Genomic DNA, 19,198 nt, shown 5'->3' on the forward strand with positions numbered 1-19,198 from the left:
AAAAAAAAAAAAAAAAAAAAACACCTTTGTATCACATAACAGACCGGTTTTCGTCCTATCCGGGCGCCTAGGATTCTAGCAGAGAGCCCTTCCTCAGTTGCGTTACTGACTTTCAGTCTTCAAACACTGTATTTTCACGTTACCGTTTTTCTTTATAAAATTGTAAAAATATTTTGAACCATTTTCAGGTAATAATTTGGAAAAGTCATTTTACCTGCTCTCTTGGGATTCTAGATATACTGTTTTAAAATGTGTCTCACTGCACAGTGATGGCATAAATGATCATTAATGCCTTGAATTTAAAGTTAAATATTTCTTAAGTACCTTGTTATCTTTCACTGTAGAAATAGGACTGTCGTGGTGCAAGTAAATTTTTTCTTTAGTTGGCACTCGGCTGATTATGCTTAGATATCATATATGTTTAGATCCCATCAGTGATGCCATATTTTAAATACTCACATAAATGCAGGAGCACATTAAACATTCTCCTTTTGCATTTTATAGTATTGTCTATGAGGTAGTCCTTTTGAAAAGTTCTCTCCTTTAAATAGTCAAATCAAAAGTGTGAAACGTTCCAACTTTATTTGCTTTCCTGCAGGTTCCTAGTAGTTTAAGGACATCCTTTCCCAGAGTTTGTGTGCACTCTGGTTTACCCCTTCATAGTTGCAAAGACAGTCAGAGATAATCTTTAAAAAAAATTTCTGAAATAACTGCACTTTGCTTCTGTTTGCACAGAAGATTCTCAAGGCTCTTATTAACAAACACTAAGACTCTATTGTCCAATTTTCACAGTTTTCAGATCTGTGTTCCTAGACTTTTGTCTGTAAACCATGGGGGTTTTTCCCTGAAGTTCGTGTTGTTTGTTTCGCTTGCTTAGCCCCAAAACCTCAAAGTTGCTTCCGTCTGCAGACAAGTTCTCTTGAGTTCCTCTTTAGTGAGCTTTTCCTCTCTATTTTAAAGACTGGTTTGGTGCTAATATTTTCTGTTTGCTTTCCACTCTGTCTCTGAAATGTGGAGAGCACTCATCTCATTTGGGCCGTAACAACTATTTTACTGAACCACTGCTTGACCTCTTCAGTTGCTGGTGACTTGCGGAAAATGGACTCCACAATCAGTAGGATTGTAAAGTAGGTATGTTTATTCAGCGCTGGGCAGCACGGGGCGGGGGGGGGGGTAGTCCTGCCAAAGTCATGCGCACCTGACGCGGCAATTTGCCATGGTTATATGCAGCAAGAAGTTACATATGCATGACGTTTCACAATACGCCTATACATATTCATAACCTGTCCCCGCTTCGTATTAAAATTAGTTCCAAGGAGTCATTTCCATAATCTCCTCCCATTTGCGCTTGCGCACTGTCTCCTGGTGGTGGTCGTCGGGGGTCATGGGGATGAAGGTTGATGACTCTTCCTCGTCACCACTAGTTGACCTGTTGTCTTTGCACAGACTCAGTTGCTCCTTGGCTTGTGTCCATCCACAGGACCAGTTTCTACCAGTTTCTTAGATAGGCTCACACTCTTATTAAGAGACTGACCTTGGTAAGGGGCCCAAGGCTTCTTGCTTTAGTTAATTTGCACAATGCACCATAGTTAGCAAAGACACTAAGTAGCATCCTAGTTTAATGCCATCAGGGCTCTATCTCTACTTGATAAGATTCTCCTAACTCCCTCTCTCAGTCCCCCCTTTTCTAAAAAGTTAGTAAATTCTTTTACTATTTCTACTTTCAATATCGTGTTTCTATATCTAACACTCTTTCAAAAGATCTGTTAGACTCCAGTTTCCATCTGAGTTGGTTCTTTTTCCACTCAGTGTAGGAGTTTCCTGTACTCTTAAAACACCATAAGGTACATCGGATCACTACGCAAAGAACCATGGACAAAACCACGACCACGATTATTGTGATAAACAACTGTTTCAGCCAGGTTAGGTTTGGCAATCAGGAAGTTAATTTTTCTACCAAGTCTGTAAATCCCCAGGATGTATCATCCCGAGCTGCTGCATGCAAAATTTTATTCTTTCCCAAATCTTCTCCAGGTCAGTCTCAATCTGTTTTTGTTTGTTAACATGTACACAGCAAGTTTGGTTTATGACTGTACACAATCCTCCCTCCTTGGCTAAAAGTATATCTAATCCCATCCTATTGACTTGCGGAAAGCTGACTCCACAATCAGTAAGATTGTAAAGTAGGTATGTTTATTCAGCGCTGGGCGGCACGGGGGGTAGTCCCACCAAAGTCGTGTGTGCCCTAACGCGGCAACTTGCTTTGGTTATATACAGTAAAGAGTTACATATGCATGAAGTTTCCCAGTACACCTATACATACGCATGACCTGTCCCCGCTTCGTATTAAAATTAGTTCCAAGAAGTCATTTTCATAAACTCCTCCCGTCTGTGCTTGCGCAGTGTATTCTGGTGGTGGGCGCTGAGGGTCGTGAGGATGAAGTAAGATGTCTTCATCAGGTTGAACTTTTCACCTCATCTCCTTGCGCGTGCTCTCTGAGGCCTTAGTCACAATCTGGGCCATAAGGTTGGTTTGGTCCAGTTCTCGGGGTTCGAGGGGCTCCTGTTATCTCGAGGCCTTGCATGTTTGACATTCTTTATCTTGTCCTTTTGTGAACAGTCCTCCTTATCTCTGAGCCCTTGGTCAAAGTGCGAACCATAAGGTTGGTTTGATCTGGTTCTTGGGGTCCTAGGGGCTCTATCTGGAGGCCTAAGTGCAGCACAGGCACAGTACATCGCAAATGTAGCACATATTAAGCAATGAGTGTTGCCTACATATTCATTCTTAATCAATCACTCTCTAATTTCTAATCTCATGTTTCACTATTCTGAAGCACGACTTTGTGTAGGGAGGAAATTTCTTCCTGTAATGCTGAAAGAGCATCAGCTGTGGCATTTTCAATAATTTCTAATGTGGCTGAGATGTTTATGACAGCTTTTTCTAATTCACTTATTCCCAGGGATGGAATCAACCGCCTTACAAAACCATGGAATCCCGTGGGTCTCACCACGAAGGGGTTATTTGAAACAGTACGTGTTTGTCTCCATAAGGTCTGGACTATTCCCGGAGTTGGTTCAGTGAAGAGGGGGTCCTCAAGGGCTAAGATAGCCCCCATACAATGACCTTCCAATTTAATGGTAAGCTTTTTCTAGCATGCCCATCTCCACATAGCCTGTGATATATGGAGTAATAATTCGTGTCAAGAAGATGGTTGATGTTAATAAAGAAGGGGGAGATGTGGGAGTGTGGCCGTGGGGGTCGACAAGCCCCATGGTTGGTGATAACATCGGACTCTTAACGATGAGGCCATCAGGAATGTAAAGAGTTTAGAGGGAACAAAGAAGGGTGATTCAGGAGACGCCATGCCATCTCGGGTTGCTTGTTCTCCAGCCGTTAAGGCATGGAAGTTGCTGGTGGTTTGCTAGTTGCCGGGCAAAGTTGTTTGACCAATGAAGAGTTAGCGGAAAAGGACTGCTGTGGGGCGAATAGTGTAAGAAGGGAGCCTGTCCTCAGTATGGGATGCAACACGATATGATGAAGTTCTGTCATCAATAAAGTAGTAGCAGTTACTGATCCTAAAAGAACCCTGGTGTGTGTGTGGTCGTTACGCCACAAATGGCACCCGAACAGGGACCTGAAGAAAACAAACAGCGACATGAACAGCAGGAACAGGGACAGGCTAACAGAACAGGGACCAGGACAGGAACAGGGACATTGATCGCCTCATGAAGACAGGTTCGGCCAAACTCAGCAAACCGCTCAAAGAAGCTCGTATAGAAGGTTGCTGGAAATAGGCGCACTGGAGCTGGAAGGAAGCTCAAGCTGAGAGAAGCGGACCCGTGCACACAACTGCCCCTCGCTGGCTGAAGGTAAGCAGTTGCGCATTATGGGGAATCACACGTCCTTAGAAACAAAGACTGTCCTGGTAACCTTACAGCTTATTCAGACAGTTTATGATCCTGAAACATGGGACCAAATTGAGGTCAAGGTGTGGGACTCTGTTACTAAAAACGACAAGGTTGCAGTGGGATTGCTTGGCCCCTGGCGAGCAATCTCTGAGGCCTTAAAGAGCCGTGTGCGACCACAATCAGAAACGTGTGCTTTGCCGGATCGTGAGGGAGCTGCGGGCTCGTCCACCGATCCTTCTGCTACATCATCGGCCCCCCCCCCGCCGCTACTGCCATCGCAGGCCTTTGCTGTTACGCCCCCTGGTGACCTGGACCTTCCTTTTGATCCAAGCCCTATAGGCCCTGAAAAGGAGCCAGATCTGTTTCCCTTAGATCCGGGAGGAATAGGATACATAAGGCCCGAAGGCCGAGTTGCTTAACAACTTAAAGCGAGACATATTGTACCCGCGACTAGCCCTGGAACTCTCCGGTGTTTGTAATCAAGAAAAGGAATGGAAAATGGAGACTTGTTATATGATCTGAGAAAAATTAATGAAGTCGTGGAAGATATGGGAGCACTTCAACCAGGATTACCAACTCCAACTATGTTCATGGACACCAATAGTAACAGACTTAAAGGATTGTTTGTTAAACACTTGCCAGAATTTGGAAAACTTTGCCATGTTTATGTTTCCATTGATACCTTTTCTGATTGTACATATGTATAGGCGTACTCGGGTTTCCTATGAATATGTAAAAGCAATGTTCTATATATTTAGAAAGTTCAACGGTTGTGTGTGCGTGTTGGTAGAGTGTAGACTCCCCGCGCACCCAGCACTGTTTACTTGCCTTTTATAAATATTACTAAATTCAGATTGAGTTGTATCTTCATTTATAACAGCCAATAGAATCCTTTTTGTAGCTTGCAGATTTGCGTGAGAGAGTTGAGGCCGTGAGATCCTGAGTTCATTGACACCTACACCATAATCTCTAATTTTAGTAAGATTAAAAGTTCCTACATATTCTGCCATACTACAGTTGTCAGGTTCCTGGGCTAAATAACTAAGTGGACCTGTACCTACGCATGGGGTTCTATCATTTAAGCATCTGGTGTATATGTTAACATTTTCATGTGGGAGTAGTTCAAATCTCTCCCCTAGATGTTCCTTGCCAAATGGACATGTTCCATTTCTTGGGTGCGCAAAGTTCAATGTCCAATTCATACTGGGTATGCCCCATACGGGGAATTCTAGGTTGCCTCTAGGCAGCACTGTGCACACCCAACAGTCAGAAAGGTTGAAACTATCACTCACTGCCTGGGTGAGTTTCACATAGGTATTGTGCACCCACTGTTCAGTTTCCTTGACCAATGATACCATTAAGACCGTGAGAAATGTAACCTTCCAGGTTGCACCTGAGTAACCTTCCATGGGGTCATGGGTGCCTTTTTCACTCTGTTGTGATAGATCCAGGTATTCTGCTCCTTGATTCTGATTTTTGTGACCTGGAACGGTCCTTCCCACTGTGGTTCCAAGGTCTTCTCTGCAAGAGACTTTACATACACACAATCTCCAGGTTGTATATTGTGCACTGGTCCATCTAACCCTCTACCCCGAGTCCCACTCATATGCTTTCCAATTTCATTGAGCTGTTTACCTAAGGCCACCATATAGGAGGTCATAATTTCATCCCCAGCTTGCATGGATATCCCTCTTTGTATTCTATAAGGTCGTCCATATAAGATTTCAAAGGGGCTTAGCCCTTCCTTTGCCCTTGTTCTAATTCGTATACGCAAAAGGGCTAAAGGAAGAGACTGAAGCCAGGCCAAATTTGCTTCCTGTCCCAATTTTACAATTTGCTGTTTGATTAAGTGGTTTATTTTTTCTACTTGGCCACTCGACTGAGGGCAATATTGGAGTATGAAGTTGCCAGTCTATACCCAAATGGCGGCTAATTTGTCGTACCACTCTTGAGATAAAGTGTGGTCCCCTGTCAGAGGATATAGTTGCTGGAACTCCAAAACGTGGTATTATGTCTTGTAGTAATATCTTCGTTACCTCCCAAGCCTTGGCTGGTCTGGTTGGAAATGCTTCTGGCCATCCTGAAAAGGTATCAGTTAATACCAATAAATACCGGTACCCCCCTTTTCTTGGGAGTTCGGTGAAATCAGTCTGCCATTGTTGTCCAGGCCCATTACCTTTTCCAATTTGGCCCATTTTTGGCTTGGGAGTGTTCTTGGGATTAGTCTGGAGACAAAGATCGCATTGCTGAGTTACCTGTCTTACTGTGGTATACAAATTAGGCCCTATCCATTTTCCATTAAAAAACTCTTATGCTACTTCAGCTCCCCAGCATGCTTTATTATGTTCTCCAGTTACCATTCAATTTAATATGGTATCACAATTCTCCCATCATTTATTTACGTTAAACCTGTAGGTAACGTTTTCTGTTTACATCTTAGAATATTCTACTTCATTTTCTAAAGCTTTTGTTAATGCCTGATTTTCTGTTCCTGGTACTAGTGCCAAAATTTGACTCTCAGATACCTGTTCAGCCACCCCTTTGGCTCCTGCATCAGCCAATCTATTTCCCCTTTCAATATCAGTATCCCCTGCCTGATGTCCTTTACAGTGCAAAATGGCAACTTTAGTAGGCAGGTATACTGCTTGGAGTAACTTCAGTATCTCTTCTGCATGTTTAATCGAGGAAGATAAAAGTCCTCTCTCCTTCCAAATTACCCGTGTGCATGCACCACACCAAAGGCATATTTCAAATCTGTCCAAATGTTTGCCAGTTCAGAAGCTCTTATCAAGGTGATGATTTCCACCTTTTGGGCTGATGTTTGTTACCGCATATCCTGTGAGGCGAAGTCCCTGGCAGACGAAGCTGCTGCCATCTATATACCAATCCTCCACATCTTCTAGGGATGTATCCTTTAAGTCTCGTCAGCTGGAGTATACCGTGTCCATGGTCTTGATGCCATCATGAATGGGTAATCTGGAAACTCTGTTACTAAGGAAAGAGGCTGGGTTCACAGTATTAGTGCTGAAAAAAATTAGTAAACTAATAGTCCATTATACACATTCCTTTTCTTCTTCAGTGGCTACCATTTGCGTATTGCTACAGTGTCCCCTTTTCCCAAAGAGGTATTTCAAGCTTCAAGATCACAGTTCCCGAAAATGGTGGGACTATTCTTGAATCCCTGTGGTAACACTGTCCATGTAAGCTGAGTTTTCCATCCTCTGTTAGGATATTCCCATTCAAAGGCAAAGAGTTTCTGGCTTTCAGTTGCCACGGGCAGGCAGAAAAAGGCGTCCTTTAAATCTAGTACCATGAACCAAACTTGACTGTTTTTCTCAGTTTGTAATTCCAATCATTTTTCCCGATTTAAATTTCAAGCATTGCAAAAAAAAACCCGCCTTTTCCTGTTGGCCAGTTGCTCCTATTACATTTACAGACTAATTAACACAGAGAAAGAAGCTCCTGTAACCAACAAAAAATTCAAGCCTCTCTCTTCGTTTCCTAGCTTCATTTCAACTAGTGGACCTGCTAGGGTAGATGCCCCAGGTCCCCATCATTCCTGACTGTTGTAAGTTTATCCTGCAGCCTAAGACAATTTATTTCTGATATCAGGGGCTGATTGCCCTAGGAAGAGGCTAGCCAATTGCCTCTGTTTGTTTTCTGAAGCCAGGTCCAAATTTTTTGTCTGTTTGTTTTTTGTTTTTTTTTTTCTACATTGCATTTCAAAGTTGGTCCAAAAATTCAAAAATTCCATAGGGGTTTCTTCTGGACCTTGTTGGAACAGATTCTCAATTCCCAATTTAAACAAATTTTGGTATTTACATAATTTCTGGGGTGATTAGGGTCTCAGTGGGGGGCGTCGGTCAGGGGAATGCAATCGTTGACAGTTCCCTGAGCGGTCCCATTGGCAATCTGAGCTCACACATGAACTCAGGTTGTTTTAAGAGTTAGCTGCTTTTCTGTTTCCATGACAACTCTCTCGGACCCATCATGGTCCCTCTGCCCCAGAGGGCTCGCACCCGTGATTTTGAGATCTCAGCCTCGGGTTGAGGCGGAACTATTAACATTCCTATATCCTCTTTCCCTGCTCATTCAACTTCAAACAGCTCTGCCAAATACTACATGCCACACAACCTTTAACACCTTCAACAACCCCTTTAACACTTCCTTTATCTTCCTCCAGCCTGTACTTTTCTAATGCCAACACCAAAGGCTCAGTCAGGGGCCAACTTAATTCCATACCTTTTCCCTCCAAGATGCTGAAACAACATATCAGTATACAACATTTCATCCTATTTTCCTTCTCTCCTCAAAAACAACATTAATTGCAAGACACTGTTATAGTCGACTGATCCATAAAGTGGATATTTAGTTTATATAGTGGCCACCACTGATTGCAATACTTAGTGGAAGTCCTCTTGCTTTCTGTGCACCCCATTTCCAACAATATCCTTCCAATGTGCCAATATGCACCCAAGGAGGCTTTCTTTAAAACGTCTTTGTTTTGGATATTACCCATTTCCTTGATTTCCCATTCCCTTTTATTTATTTATATTAGTTACTGTCCCTTGTTTCAATTTCCATGCAAACCTTTTTATTGCAGGATTTTACTGTATTTTCCTAATCTTCTTCCCAAATGTCCCAATTCTCTGGGATTAAACTCTTTTTTCCACATACAAACTTTACTATTTCAGAATATTAATGAGCCCTGTTCCAATCATAAATCCACAGGACTTCGGGAAAACACCTGAAGCATTCAGCCTTCCATCTTCTACACAAAAAATGCCACCTTTTTCACAAAATTTACATTTCAACAAGACCGAATTTCAAGCTGAATGCTAATTTTTCTCATGCCCTTTGTTAGTAAGCCCACACAAAACAAGGAATCACTCCTGCGTATCCATCAATATGTGGGTTTAAAAAAGTATTGAAGCCTAAACAAATTTGGTCTCCCCCTTCTTACCAAATTCCCAGGGTTCAAGCCCGAACCACCAAAGAAGTGACTCTCTGTGTTCTACTGCTCTGATAATCAGTCAGCCCCCCTCCCCCGACACTTGGGAAACTGACCAAACACCACCGCGAATATACCAAAACTTCTAAACTGTTACTTAGATAATGCTCCCACCTTCCTCCTTGTCACACTCAAAACATTTAAGAACAAAATAGGATTACACGATGCACCACCGGGCCCGTATATTGGGCACCACCAATCAACACTTGGATAAAACAGCACTTCTTTTCAGTCTGTCATGCGCTTTGTTCGTCTCCAGCCGTTCCCCTCACGGAGAATACGGAACCGCAGATCGGAACTTCTCACTCTCTTCGCAGCGATGCTGCGTCTCACTCACACAGCACAATTACGCAATCACACAGAGAGTCCCCTTGCACTTCTCGTTCATACCACAAGAATATATCACTTAAAACAATAACCAAACTTGTTTGTATCGTCTCTGGCCGTGTTCCTCCTGGAGTAACTCACTTCACAACAATACTTTGTCTCAAACACATACACTTACACAAATGCTTTCAACATGAGATACCCAGACATCCATAAATAAGACATACAATGATTAACACTCCAATTAATATCCCTCCAGCAGCTGCAAATATTACCCATATAACCTTGTCACAATTTTGAGAGGCCCGCTTACCCTTCTCCTGCTTCTTATACAGTCATTAGCAGGTCCGTCCTGGCTCCCAAAACTGGGATGCAGTGGTAACCTCAGATTTGCTTATCTGTTCCCAAGATCGCTAGCGGCCGCTCTATCGGTCAGCAAATACCCCTTGACTGCTCTATCGGTCTGCCTGTAGGGTACCTTCCTCCCATATGGGGACTATGCTGCATGCCAGATGTCTCTGTGAGATTTACCAGCTGCCCCGGCCATGCATACAACTTACAGGCCCTTCCTGTACTGTAAAACATACCGTTTGTCCGCGGCTTCAGGAGGTCTTTGTCTGCTCCCACAGTGAGCGGCTGAGAGTGGAGGCTTCTCCAAGGAAAATACTCGGGGTGCACCTAGGGGCGTCCGCTCCGCAGTCGATCCCACAGCCGAGCAGAGTGTCTCCTGGCTGGCTTGCCAAACTGACTTGCGGAAAATGGAATCCACAATCAGTACGATTGTAAAGTAGGTACGTTTATTCAGCGCTGGGCAGCACAGTGAGGTAGTCCCGCCAAAGTTGTGTGCACCTGACACGGCAATTTGCCATGGTTATATGCAGCAAGAAGTTACATATGCATGACGTTTCACAATACGCCTGTACATATTCATAACCTGTCCCCGCTTCACATTAAAGTTAGTTCCAAGGAGTCATTTCCATAATCTCCTCCCATCTGCGCTTGCGCACTGTCTCCTGGTGATGGTCGTCGGGGGTCATGGGGATGAAGGTTGATGACTCTTCCTCGTCACCACTAGTTGACCTGTTGTCTTTGCACAGACTCAGTTGCTCCTTGGCTCTTGTCCATCCACAGGACCAGTTTCTACCAGTTTCTTAAGATAGGCTCACACTCCTGTTATAAATGAAGATACAACTCAATCTGAATTTAGTAATATTTATAAAAGGCAAGTAAACAGTGCTGGGTGCGCGGGGAGTCTACACTCTACCAACACGCACACACAACCGTTGAACTTTCTAAATATATAGAACATTGCTTTTACATATTCATAGGAAACCCGAGTACGCCTATACATATGTACAATCAGAAAAGGTATCAATGGAAACATAAACATGGCAAAGTTTTCCAAATTCTGGCAAGTGTTTAACAAACAATCCTTTAAGTCTGTTACTATTGGTGTCCATGAACATAGTTGGAGTTGGTAATCCTGGTTGAAGTGCTCCCATATCTTCCACGACTTCATTAATTTTTCTCAGATCATATAACAAGTCTCCATTTTCCATTCCTTTTCTTGATTACAAACACCGGAGAGTTCCAGGGCTAGTCGCGGGTACAATATGTCTCGCTTTAAGTTGTTAAGCAACTCGGCCTTCGGGCCTTATGTATCCTATTCCTCCCGGATCTAAGGGAAACAGATCTGGCTCCTTTTCAGGGCCTATAGGGCTTGGATCAAAAGGAAGGTCCAGGTCACCAGGGGGCGTAACAGCAAAGGCCTGCGATGGCAGTAGCGGCGGGGGGGGGGCCGATGATGTAGCAGAAGGATCGGTGGACGAGCCCGCAGCTCCCTCACGATCCGGCAAAGCACACGTTTCTGATTGTGGTCGCACACGGCTCTTTAAGGCCTCAGAGATTGCTCGCCAGGGGCCAAGCAATCCCACTGCAACCTTGTCGTTTTTAGTAACAGAGTCCCACACCTTGACCTCAATTTGGTCCCATGTTTCAGGATCATAAACTGTCTGAATAAGCTGTAAGGTTACCAGGACAGTCTTTGTTTCTAAGGACGTGTGATTCCCCATAATGCGCAACTGCTTACCTTCAGCCAGCGAGGGGCAGTTGTGTGCACGGGTCCGCTTCTCTCAGCTTGAGCTTCCTTCCAGCTCCAGTGCGCCTATTTCCAGCAACCTTCTATACGAGCTTCTTTGAGCGGTTTGCTGAGTTTGGCCGAACCTGTCTTCATGAGGCGATCAATGTCCCTGTTCCTGTCCTGGTCCCTGTTCTGTTAGCCTGTCCCTGTTCCTGCTGTTCATGTCGCTGTTTGTTTTCTTCAGGTCCCTGTTCGGGTGCCATTTGTGGCGTAACGACCACACACACACCAGGGTTCTTTTAGGATCAGTAACTGCTACTACTTTATTGATGACAGAACTTCATCATATCGTGTTGCATCCCATACTGAGGACAGGCTCCCTTCTTACACTATTCGCCCCACAGCAGTCCTTTTCCGCTAACTCTTCATTGGTCAAACAACTTTGCCCGGCAACTAGCAAACCACCAGCAACTTCCATGCCTTAACGGCTGGAGAACAAGCAACCCGAGATGGCATGGCGTCTCCTGAATCACCCTTCTTTGTTCCCTCTAAACTCTTTACATTCCTGATGGCCTCATCGTTAAGAGTCCGATGTTATCACCAACCATGGGGCTTGTCGACCCCCACGGCCACACTCCCACATCTCCCCCTTCTTTATTAACATCAACCATCTTCTTGACACGAATTATTACTCCATATATCACACTCTTATTAAGAGACTGACCTTGGTAAGAGGCCCAAGGCTTCTTGCTTTAGTTAATTTGCACAATGCACCATAGTTAGCAAAGACACTAAGTAGCATCCTAGTTTAATGCCGTCAGGGCTCTATCTCTACTTGATAAGATTCTCCTACCTCCCTCTCTCACTGGGAATTGTTAAAAGCTGCTTCATTTATACCCCTCTAAGAAGCCTTAAAATCTTCACACAAGTTAGTTCTTTAAGGACAAGCAGATAACAGTGCAACTATGAGCAGATAAACCTAATCAAGATCAACTTTTGTAAAAATGCAGTATTCAGTGTTCTCCCTATGAGTTCTGGGTCAGGTGGCCAGTTCTTGTTGCTCTCAAAGAGCTTTCAGTTTTCAGATACTCTTCAGTTGTCCTTGCTACTAATTAGGCTCAGTGTAATACAAAACAAGATGGGCGTCTGTGGGTGAGGTCTGTTTGATTTACCATGTATTCTTGATTATATGCACTCAGAAATGCTGAGATGACAAAGAAACCATAGCAAGAGGCAATAATGTGGTCAAGAATATGATGGTCATGGTAGAATAGATAATCTTATTTTTATTTCATCCCATAATATAAAAACAGGTTCAACTTCATGAGATATTACAGTCTGTTGGTGTTCAGATGAAGTGCAATTGTCAGTGGAAATCCTACCTGGTAGAAGGCAGTGACTTAACAGATGCAGGTGAGAAAAGTTTTAAGTATGACCTGAGAAATAACAGGCCCTGAACAAATGGGAAGTGTGGAATAACTGGTACAATAGAAGCAGGCTGGGAAGGTTCAGGGTTAATAGCACAGCTATTGTTAGCAACAGCACTGTTATTTTAGAATGTTGTAAGAGGAATGCAATACTTAAGGCTTGGAAGTTTACTGTTGAGTAAAGTCAAACAATTACGAGCCCTCGGGTGAAACATTTAATCCAGATTTGGGCACTAACGTTTCAGATTGATGCAAAATATCCACATGATCATAAGAAATTATAAAATTGAAGAACAGATGACCGATGAAGCGAAGTCAAAATAATTGTTTGTTTGATGTAGAAAAGTAAAGAGTTGGGGGGCAAAGGATGATTTGTCCTCCAACATGTTGCCAGGAAAATAGTAAACCCTCCTGTATATCTGCTGAGGGATGAGTAAGTAGTAATAGGCTTTATTTATAGCAAGGGAAAGTAGAAGTTGACATAAGAAATTATGTAAGTATAATTAAGCACTATTATAGGCTACCAAGGAAAAATCACATCATCAGAAATTTTGATTATGTGTTAATGACAAGTATCTTCCTGTTACATTTTGTATAATTTCTGAAGATCTTGTCTGGCATTGCCCTTCTATTACATTTAGTTAAGATGTACTTTGAGCAAAGGCATGTGGAGGATACACAGATACAACTCCAGGCCAATCTGGTTGCAAAGCAAAACAACATGTGTGACAACATAATAACTGTCAAGCAAAATGCCTATGGAAACCTTAAAATGAACAAACTTACACCGAAATATATCTAATTCTGTTTCAGAAAGAATGTACTGATTAAGAAATGCCTGAGAACATACAACCTTTTTCTTACCAAACAACAAATTTCTACGAACAACTCCCACGTGATTTATACAAACACTGGCTTTGTTATGTTGTCTTCCTATTTGCTTCTGTTTTTCTGTTTGTTTTCTTCCGGGATGCTGTCAAAATGCTGTACTCTGTGTTCTCTGAGGTGGGGACCTGTACAGCTTATTTACATGTGCAGTTTCTCAGTGATGTCCGCAGTGAACATTATCAGTTCAGATCACAGTGCCTCTTAAACAGATAAAAACATTATCAGTTCAGATTAAAAGCTTTTAGCCTTATAAAACTCTGTTTTTCTTAGCTTTGTACAACACCCAGCACATTGGAATCCAAACAGAGGAAGTGCTCATCTCTACATAATAAATGCACATAAGAGTACTCACAATAGGAATATTCTCTGCCACACCTATTCTTTAGGACAGGTTTTTAACACAGCTAATATGATGCTATATAGGATGCCATTTGCTCATAAACGAGTTATGCTACAGGTTGAAGTGGGCCTTACAGAACTTGTTTGTCTTAAAGACTGGAGCACAAACTGGAGCTAAAGTAACATGGGAAAAGAAGAGCTGATATTTTGGCATAGATGCATAAATGTGTATTTTTCTGTTCCTGCGTATTGATCATTTTGACTAAATTTTCAGGAGTGGTTTTGCGTGAGTTGCTTGCTGGGTCCCAATTTCTGGTATACTGAACACTCAAACACTGGCAGAGATAGTGACGTGTCCGCAAGCAAGTCATCTGATGTCTCTAGCGTGAGAAACACTCCGTAGCCAATAACTTAGGCTCAGGCGAGGATCTCAGTGAAGTAGTAATTTATTCGCGATTGCAATGGCGGGCGCCCCACAAGCAGGAGAGCGCACCTACTAGTTCCAAAACACAGTTTATATACTTTTTGATGACAGGACCCTCCCCTGTTTCCCCACTGGAGTGGGTAATCCAGGTTCACAATCTATCTGACGCTTCACAGACAATGCCTGGCCTTCAGTTGCCGGCCTGTTTTTGAGGTGGTAATGTTTTCTCCCCTTATCTGGCTTGACTTAACATAGTGATTTTTACCTGGTTGCTCTAAGGAGTCTGGTTGTCTGCATTTACGAGGTCACCTGCTGAGCTTTCTTATCACTGTAAGCATATCTCAATACCACATTCCTTCCTTCTAAACAATGTAACACTGCAAAAACAACATTTCTATTCCCACACTAGTCATCTTGGAAACATTCATTTATGAATACATTTTGCCTGGTTTATATACTTACCTTGTAGTACATTGTGATAGAGAATTACATAAAATTATAAAGCTGTCTGTTTCTAAATAAATTTTACTGTAAATTGAGTCATCTCTGCTTTATGTAACTTTGCTATTGTTACAACACATGAAAGTTATATTCTGTTTTCTTCCCAGTGCTTTCTTGTACGAAGTCTTGAAATACTGCCACCTGATGCGTAATGCAATTTTCACTGAATGCAATAGCACTATTTTTAGGTCTTGAATCTGCAATGCTAGCACATCTGAGCAGTCTTAAACTCAGTAGGCCTTTTGACAGATGTGGGTGTTCAGAGGCTTGGGGTCTTACTTTGAGAGGTTCTGAACTGAAGTGAGCTGTGTTTGTAGTCCGCTATGTCCAGACAAACATCTACTAAAGTTATTGCTGTAGTTAGACATCAGGGCAGAGTTAGACCTGTGGATAGAGTTTATTTAGCTTTCAAGTGAAAGTAAAAACTGAAAGCTGAAGTACTTAATTTTTTTTAATTTTTTTATTATTATTATTATTATTTTTATTTTAACCATTAACATTGAAAGTAGGACTGAGCACCCCATTTGTTTATATGCTTCAAGAAATCACATACTTTTGAGAAAAGAGGTAAGTGTCTCAGAGACCTTGCAATCCTTTATGTAGTAAATTGAGCCTCTTTGATTTTCATGGGAGAGCAGACCTGTGTATCAGTTTGTAGAAGTCACAAAAGATTCCCACCCAGTGAAAGCAATCCTGTGCTTTTGTAATGACTGACTATTTTCCAGCATGGGAAATCAAAGTACAGTAAATGAAAATACTTTTTTGCTTGCTAAGTGAGCTGAATTGTCTCACTAACACCAACAGGAACTCCAATGTTTACAGTCCACGCAGTTCTCTTAAAATCAGCATATCCTGTTAGAAAAGCCTCAAAATCCTTCCTGTTCATTATTGTAACCTTCTGAGATCAGACTACCTCCAGCATAGCCCCACTGGGGCAATCCAACCTGTTCAAATAGAGATTGCATCCGATTGCTGTCTGGCAGGTAGGCGCTGGCACCAGTCTTCCACTGAGCAGAAAGTGAGAGAAAGGGTGTTTGGGGGTGCCTGCACCCCAGCCAGCCCTAGCTGCCAGCTGGCCCTCTGGGTCCCTGTGCCAGCTGTCACAGGCAAGAGCAACCCTGTGACTCCTGTGTGCACTGCAGACTCAGGGAACCGTAACCTGCCCTTAGCAGATTTTGGCACAATTCTGACCCACAAAGTGTTTGAACTAGCTCACCGAAAAGCACAAGTGGACAGATACAGTCCTAGTGATATGGGAAAATTTCCCTGGAGAGTTTGTTTGGGAAATATTCAGGATAGATCCAATTAAAACCCTAAATGCAAACTTGTGCTGGAGAAATATTAATTCACTCCAACATTTTTAGTTAAGCTTTTTCTTCAGCCAGGTTGAGCCAAGCCTCAGGACTGCAGCTACTCTAGAGCACTGTGAAAATGTAAGCCAGGTGTCAGTAGAAATGGTTGTGATTTAGGTCCCATTGTACAAAACACTATATAATGTCTTGTTCTAGCAGCAAAAATCATCAGAAATAATCTTATGAGACAAGAAAAATATCTGCAGGCAGGGCTTTGTGTCCAACTCTGTCTTCAGCCTGAATGCTGAAAATAAAGATTGTAATTTTGTCTCGGCAGGGGGCAGAGAGCACGTAAAGAGGAACTGAAAGACAAATCCAGCATTGCCCTTGCAAGACACTCTATTTAAACTGAAAAGGTCACTGCCCACATGATTGCGTCACTCACCATGCCATGTTCGCGTACGGTATGAGGCTTTGATAGGTCATCTGTTTTTACAGAGGGTGAGGCATTTCAGGTGTAGTTTGCTGAAAAAATGCCAAAATATTAAACACAGATATAATGTTGAAAAGTAATCAATGGGAAGGAAAGAAAAGGAAAAAAATGTTTTTAATACATTTTTATTAAAATAGATGTTTTCTCCACTGTTTACGCATTTTATTATTCCAGGAGTGTAGCTTTTTAAACTGCTTTGTCTGTCAACTCTCATTCATTGTAACTAAAGCACCCATAGTGCTTAAGGAAAGGTCCGTTTATAAAACGTTCTTTCAATGAGAATTTTTTTCTGGGGTCACTTAGTAGGATTCTAGGCATTTACTGCTTCTGGTTTTTATGCTTGTATGGTTGGACATTTTTCTCTGGAAGGTCTTTGAGAAATCACTAGCAAGTATTTTAATTGGAAATGTGTTTGTTATGCTGTATAAGGACTCCTGGTCTACACTATGTGAATGACTCTATGATTAGAAAATATTCAATGCTGTGTAGTTATACAGGGGTTAGAACCTACAGTTCTGTTGGCAGGTAACAAACTCGGTGTTGATCCAGGGTTAGAGTGTCATTCCAAATTTTCTTCTTGTCATTGTCTCTGTTTTGCAGTGTTTATCTGTTAAACCTCCAAGTACCTCAATAGAACTATCTATAAAATGGGTTTGCTTTCTTGACTGTTTCTTTCTAGTCCAAAAATGATAAAGAGGGAATTAAACAAATATGTTCCAGCAGTGAATTGGATTTGCTAAAATGTCACCATCAATCTCATAATTAGCCCCTCAGAATACCATGTTCTCTTGGTCTTCAGTAGGAAAGAATATGAATGGAAATGAAATGCAGCTCATATATAAACAACAGAAGAACACAATTACAAAGTCAGGGCCCATGTGAGAAATCTCTTACAGAAGCTGCATTTTAAAATATTGATTTATTTAGAAATATGAAAGTTGATGAAAAGAATGAGAAAGAAATATAATTCTTACAGAAAGATTAATGCTTGTGTTTAAAAATAAACGGCACTTGCATGTGAATACCCAAACTTTTTTTCCTGAGTATGGCTAAGAAACTGCAACATTTCTTCCAGTGGCCTGTAAGGTGTGTTGACTACAGCTGTTAGCCAGTAATCTATTTACATTTATTTACACTTAGGCCTGAAACCTCTTTCCTGTGTTTTCAAAATATTTTTTTTGCACTTCTGCTAAAACCAAAGTGTCTTGAACACAGCTGTTCTCACCAGTGAGGAAGACCTTAGAGAATGAATGAGAACTTACCTTTTTTTTTTTCAATGCTTTTGGAGGGAATGAGCACAACTGTCTTTCCTGTAGACTCCTGGTACGATTGTCCCTGCTATAAAATATTTCTAATGTGTTGTGTTCATCTTCAGTGCTACCAAGCACCAAAGAAGGCTGTGTAGACTAGTTAGCACATAATTTAGGTTTCTAAGGGAGTGTAAGTCACGTTCATCACTGCATCAGAGAGTTCTAGAAGATATAACACCCATTTCCCCAAGGATGCAGAGCTCTACATCTTGAAGAGGATCAGTACAGCAGAGGAGCTGTCTGAGTTATTAATAGTTCAGTCCCTAAAATATTCCGGTTGAAATGCCTTGTCTGAAATGAAAATAAATGTTTTTATTCATTTTTTGTGTGTGTTTTAACAGAGAGGGGAGGGGAGAGGAGGGAAGGAGGGAGGGGATTCTTTGCATTCTTCCTTATATTTTTGGGGGAAGCAATTGGCTTCTGCTACCTCAGCTAGAAAAATGCCTGTGGAAATCCCATCCTTGTTCATAAAGAGATTTCTTTGATGCCATTATCAAGATTCTTCTGTTATTAGAACTCTACTTTATCATCATCACTGTAATATTAATTACTTACTTCAAAGTGAGGTCATTAGCCCTAATTAATATTTACAAACACATCACTATTGAGGTGAAACATTATGAAGAGTGGAATATTTTGTCATAATAATATATCTCAGCACTCCAAGAGTGCTTACAACACTCTTCTGCTCAGTCTTAGCTGCAAAATTGTCCCAACTATCAAATTTTCTCATTCTCTGACTCTACAGTAAATTCTGCTCTACCAGACTTCAAACAAACGATTAGTTTGTACCAACTTTGCAGATCTTTGCAGCAGTAACTTTCTTAGTTAAAAAATACTAATTACTTGAACTAATTTTCACATGTAAGCTTTTTCTCATTTTACAAACAGATGTCATATTTTTCTCTGCATCTCCATAAACTTTCAGGAAACCATCAGGTTTATTAACATTTTCTATATTTATAGAAAACTATTTCTTTATGAATATCATATTACGTTATTATCTACATATGACAGTTTGTAGAAATACAGAGCCTAATTCTACCCACAGTGAGATTGTGGGCTAAGAGCCTAACTGTAGAGAAGCATTATTTCTGTATTTCAGTGTCCAGATGGCTAGAATGTTTGTATGGGATTTTTTTATTGTTGTTGCTGCTTTCCATCTTCTCAGTTAGAAATAAGAGTTGTTGTTTTAAG

The 19,198-nt window shown here is 41.7% G+C and overlaps 1 long non-coding RNA gene across 1 annotated transcript; it reads right to left on the reverse strand.

Annotated features, from left to right (window-relative positions):
* Positions 1-5,465: 5,465 nt before the first annotated feature.
* On the reverse strand, positions 5,466-9,454 carry LOC121073944. Its single transcript, XR_005822024.1, has 3 exons — positions 9,094-9,454; positions 6,028-6,031; positions 5,466-5,478 (listed from the first exon to the last, which is right to left on the reverse strand). It is a non-coding gene; the product is annotated as an uncharacterized LOC121073944 (long non-coding RNA).
* Between the last annotated feature and the right edge of the window lie 9,744 nt (positions 9,455-19,198).

Source organism: Cygnus olor, chromosome 1 (assembly GCF_009769625.2).
Source record: "Cygnus olor isolate bCygOlo1 chromosome 1, bCygOlo1.pri.v2, whole genome shotgun sequence".
NCBI lineage: Eukaryota > Metazoa > Chordata > Aves > Anseriformes > Anatidae > Cygnus > Cygnus olor.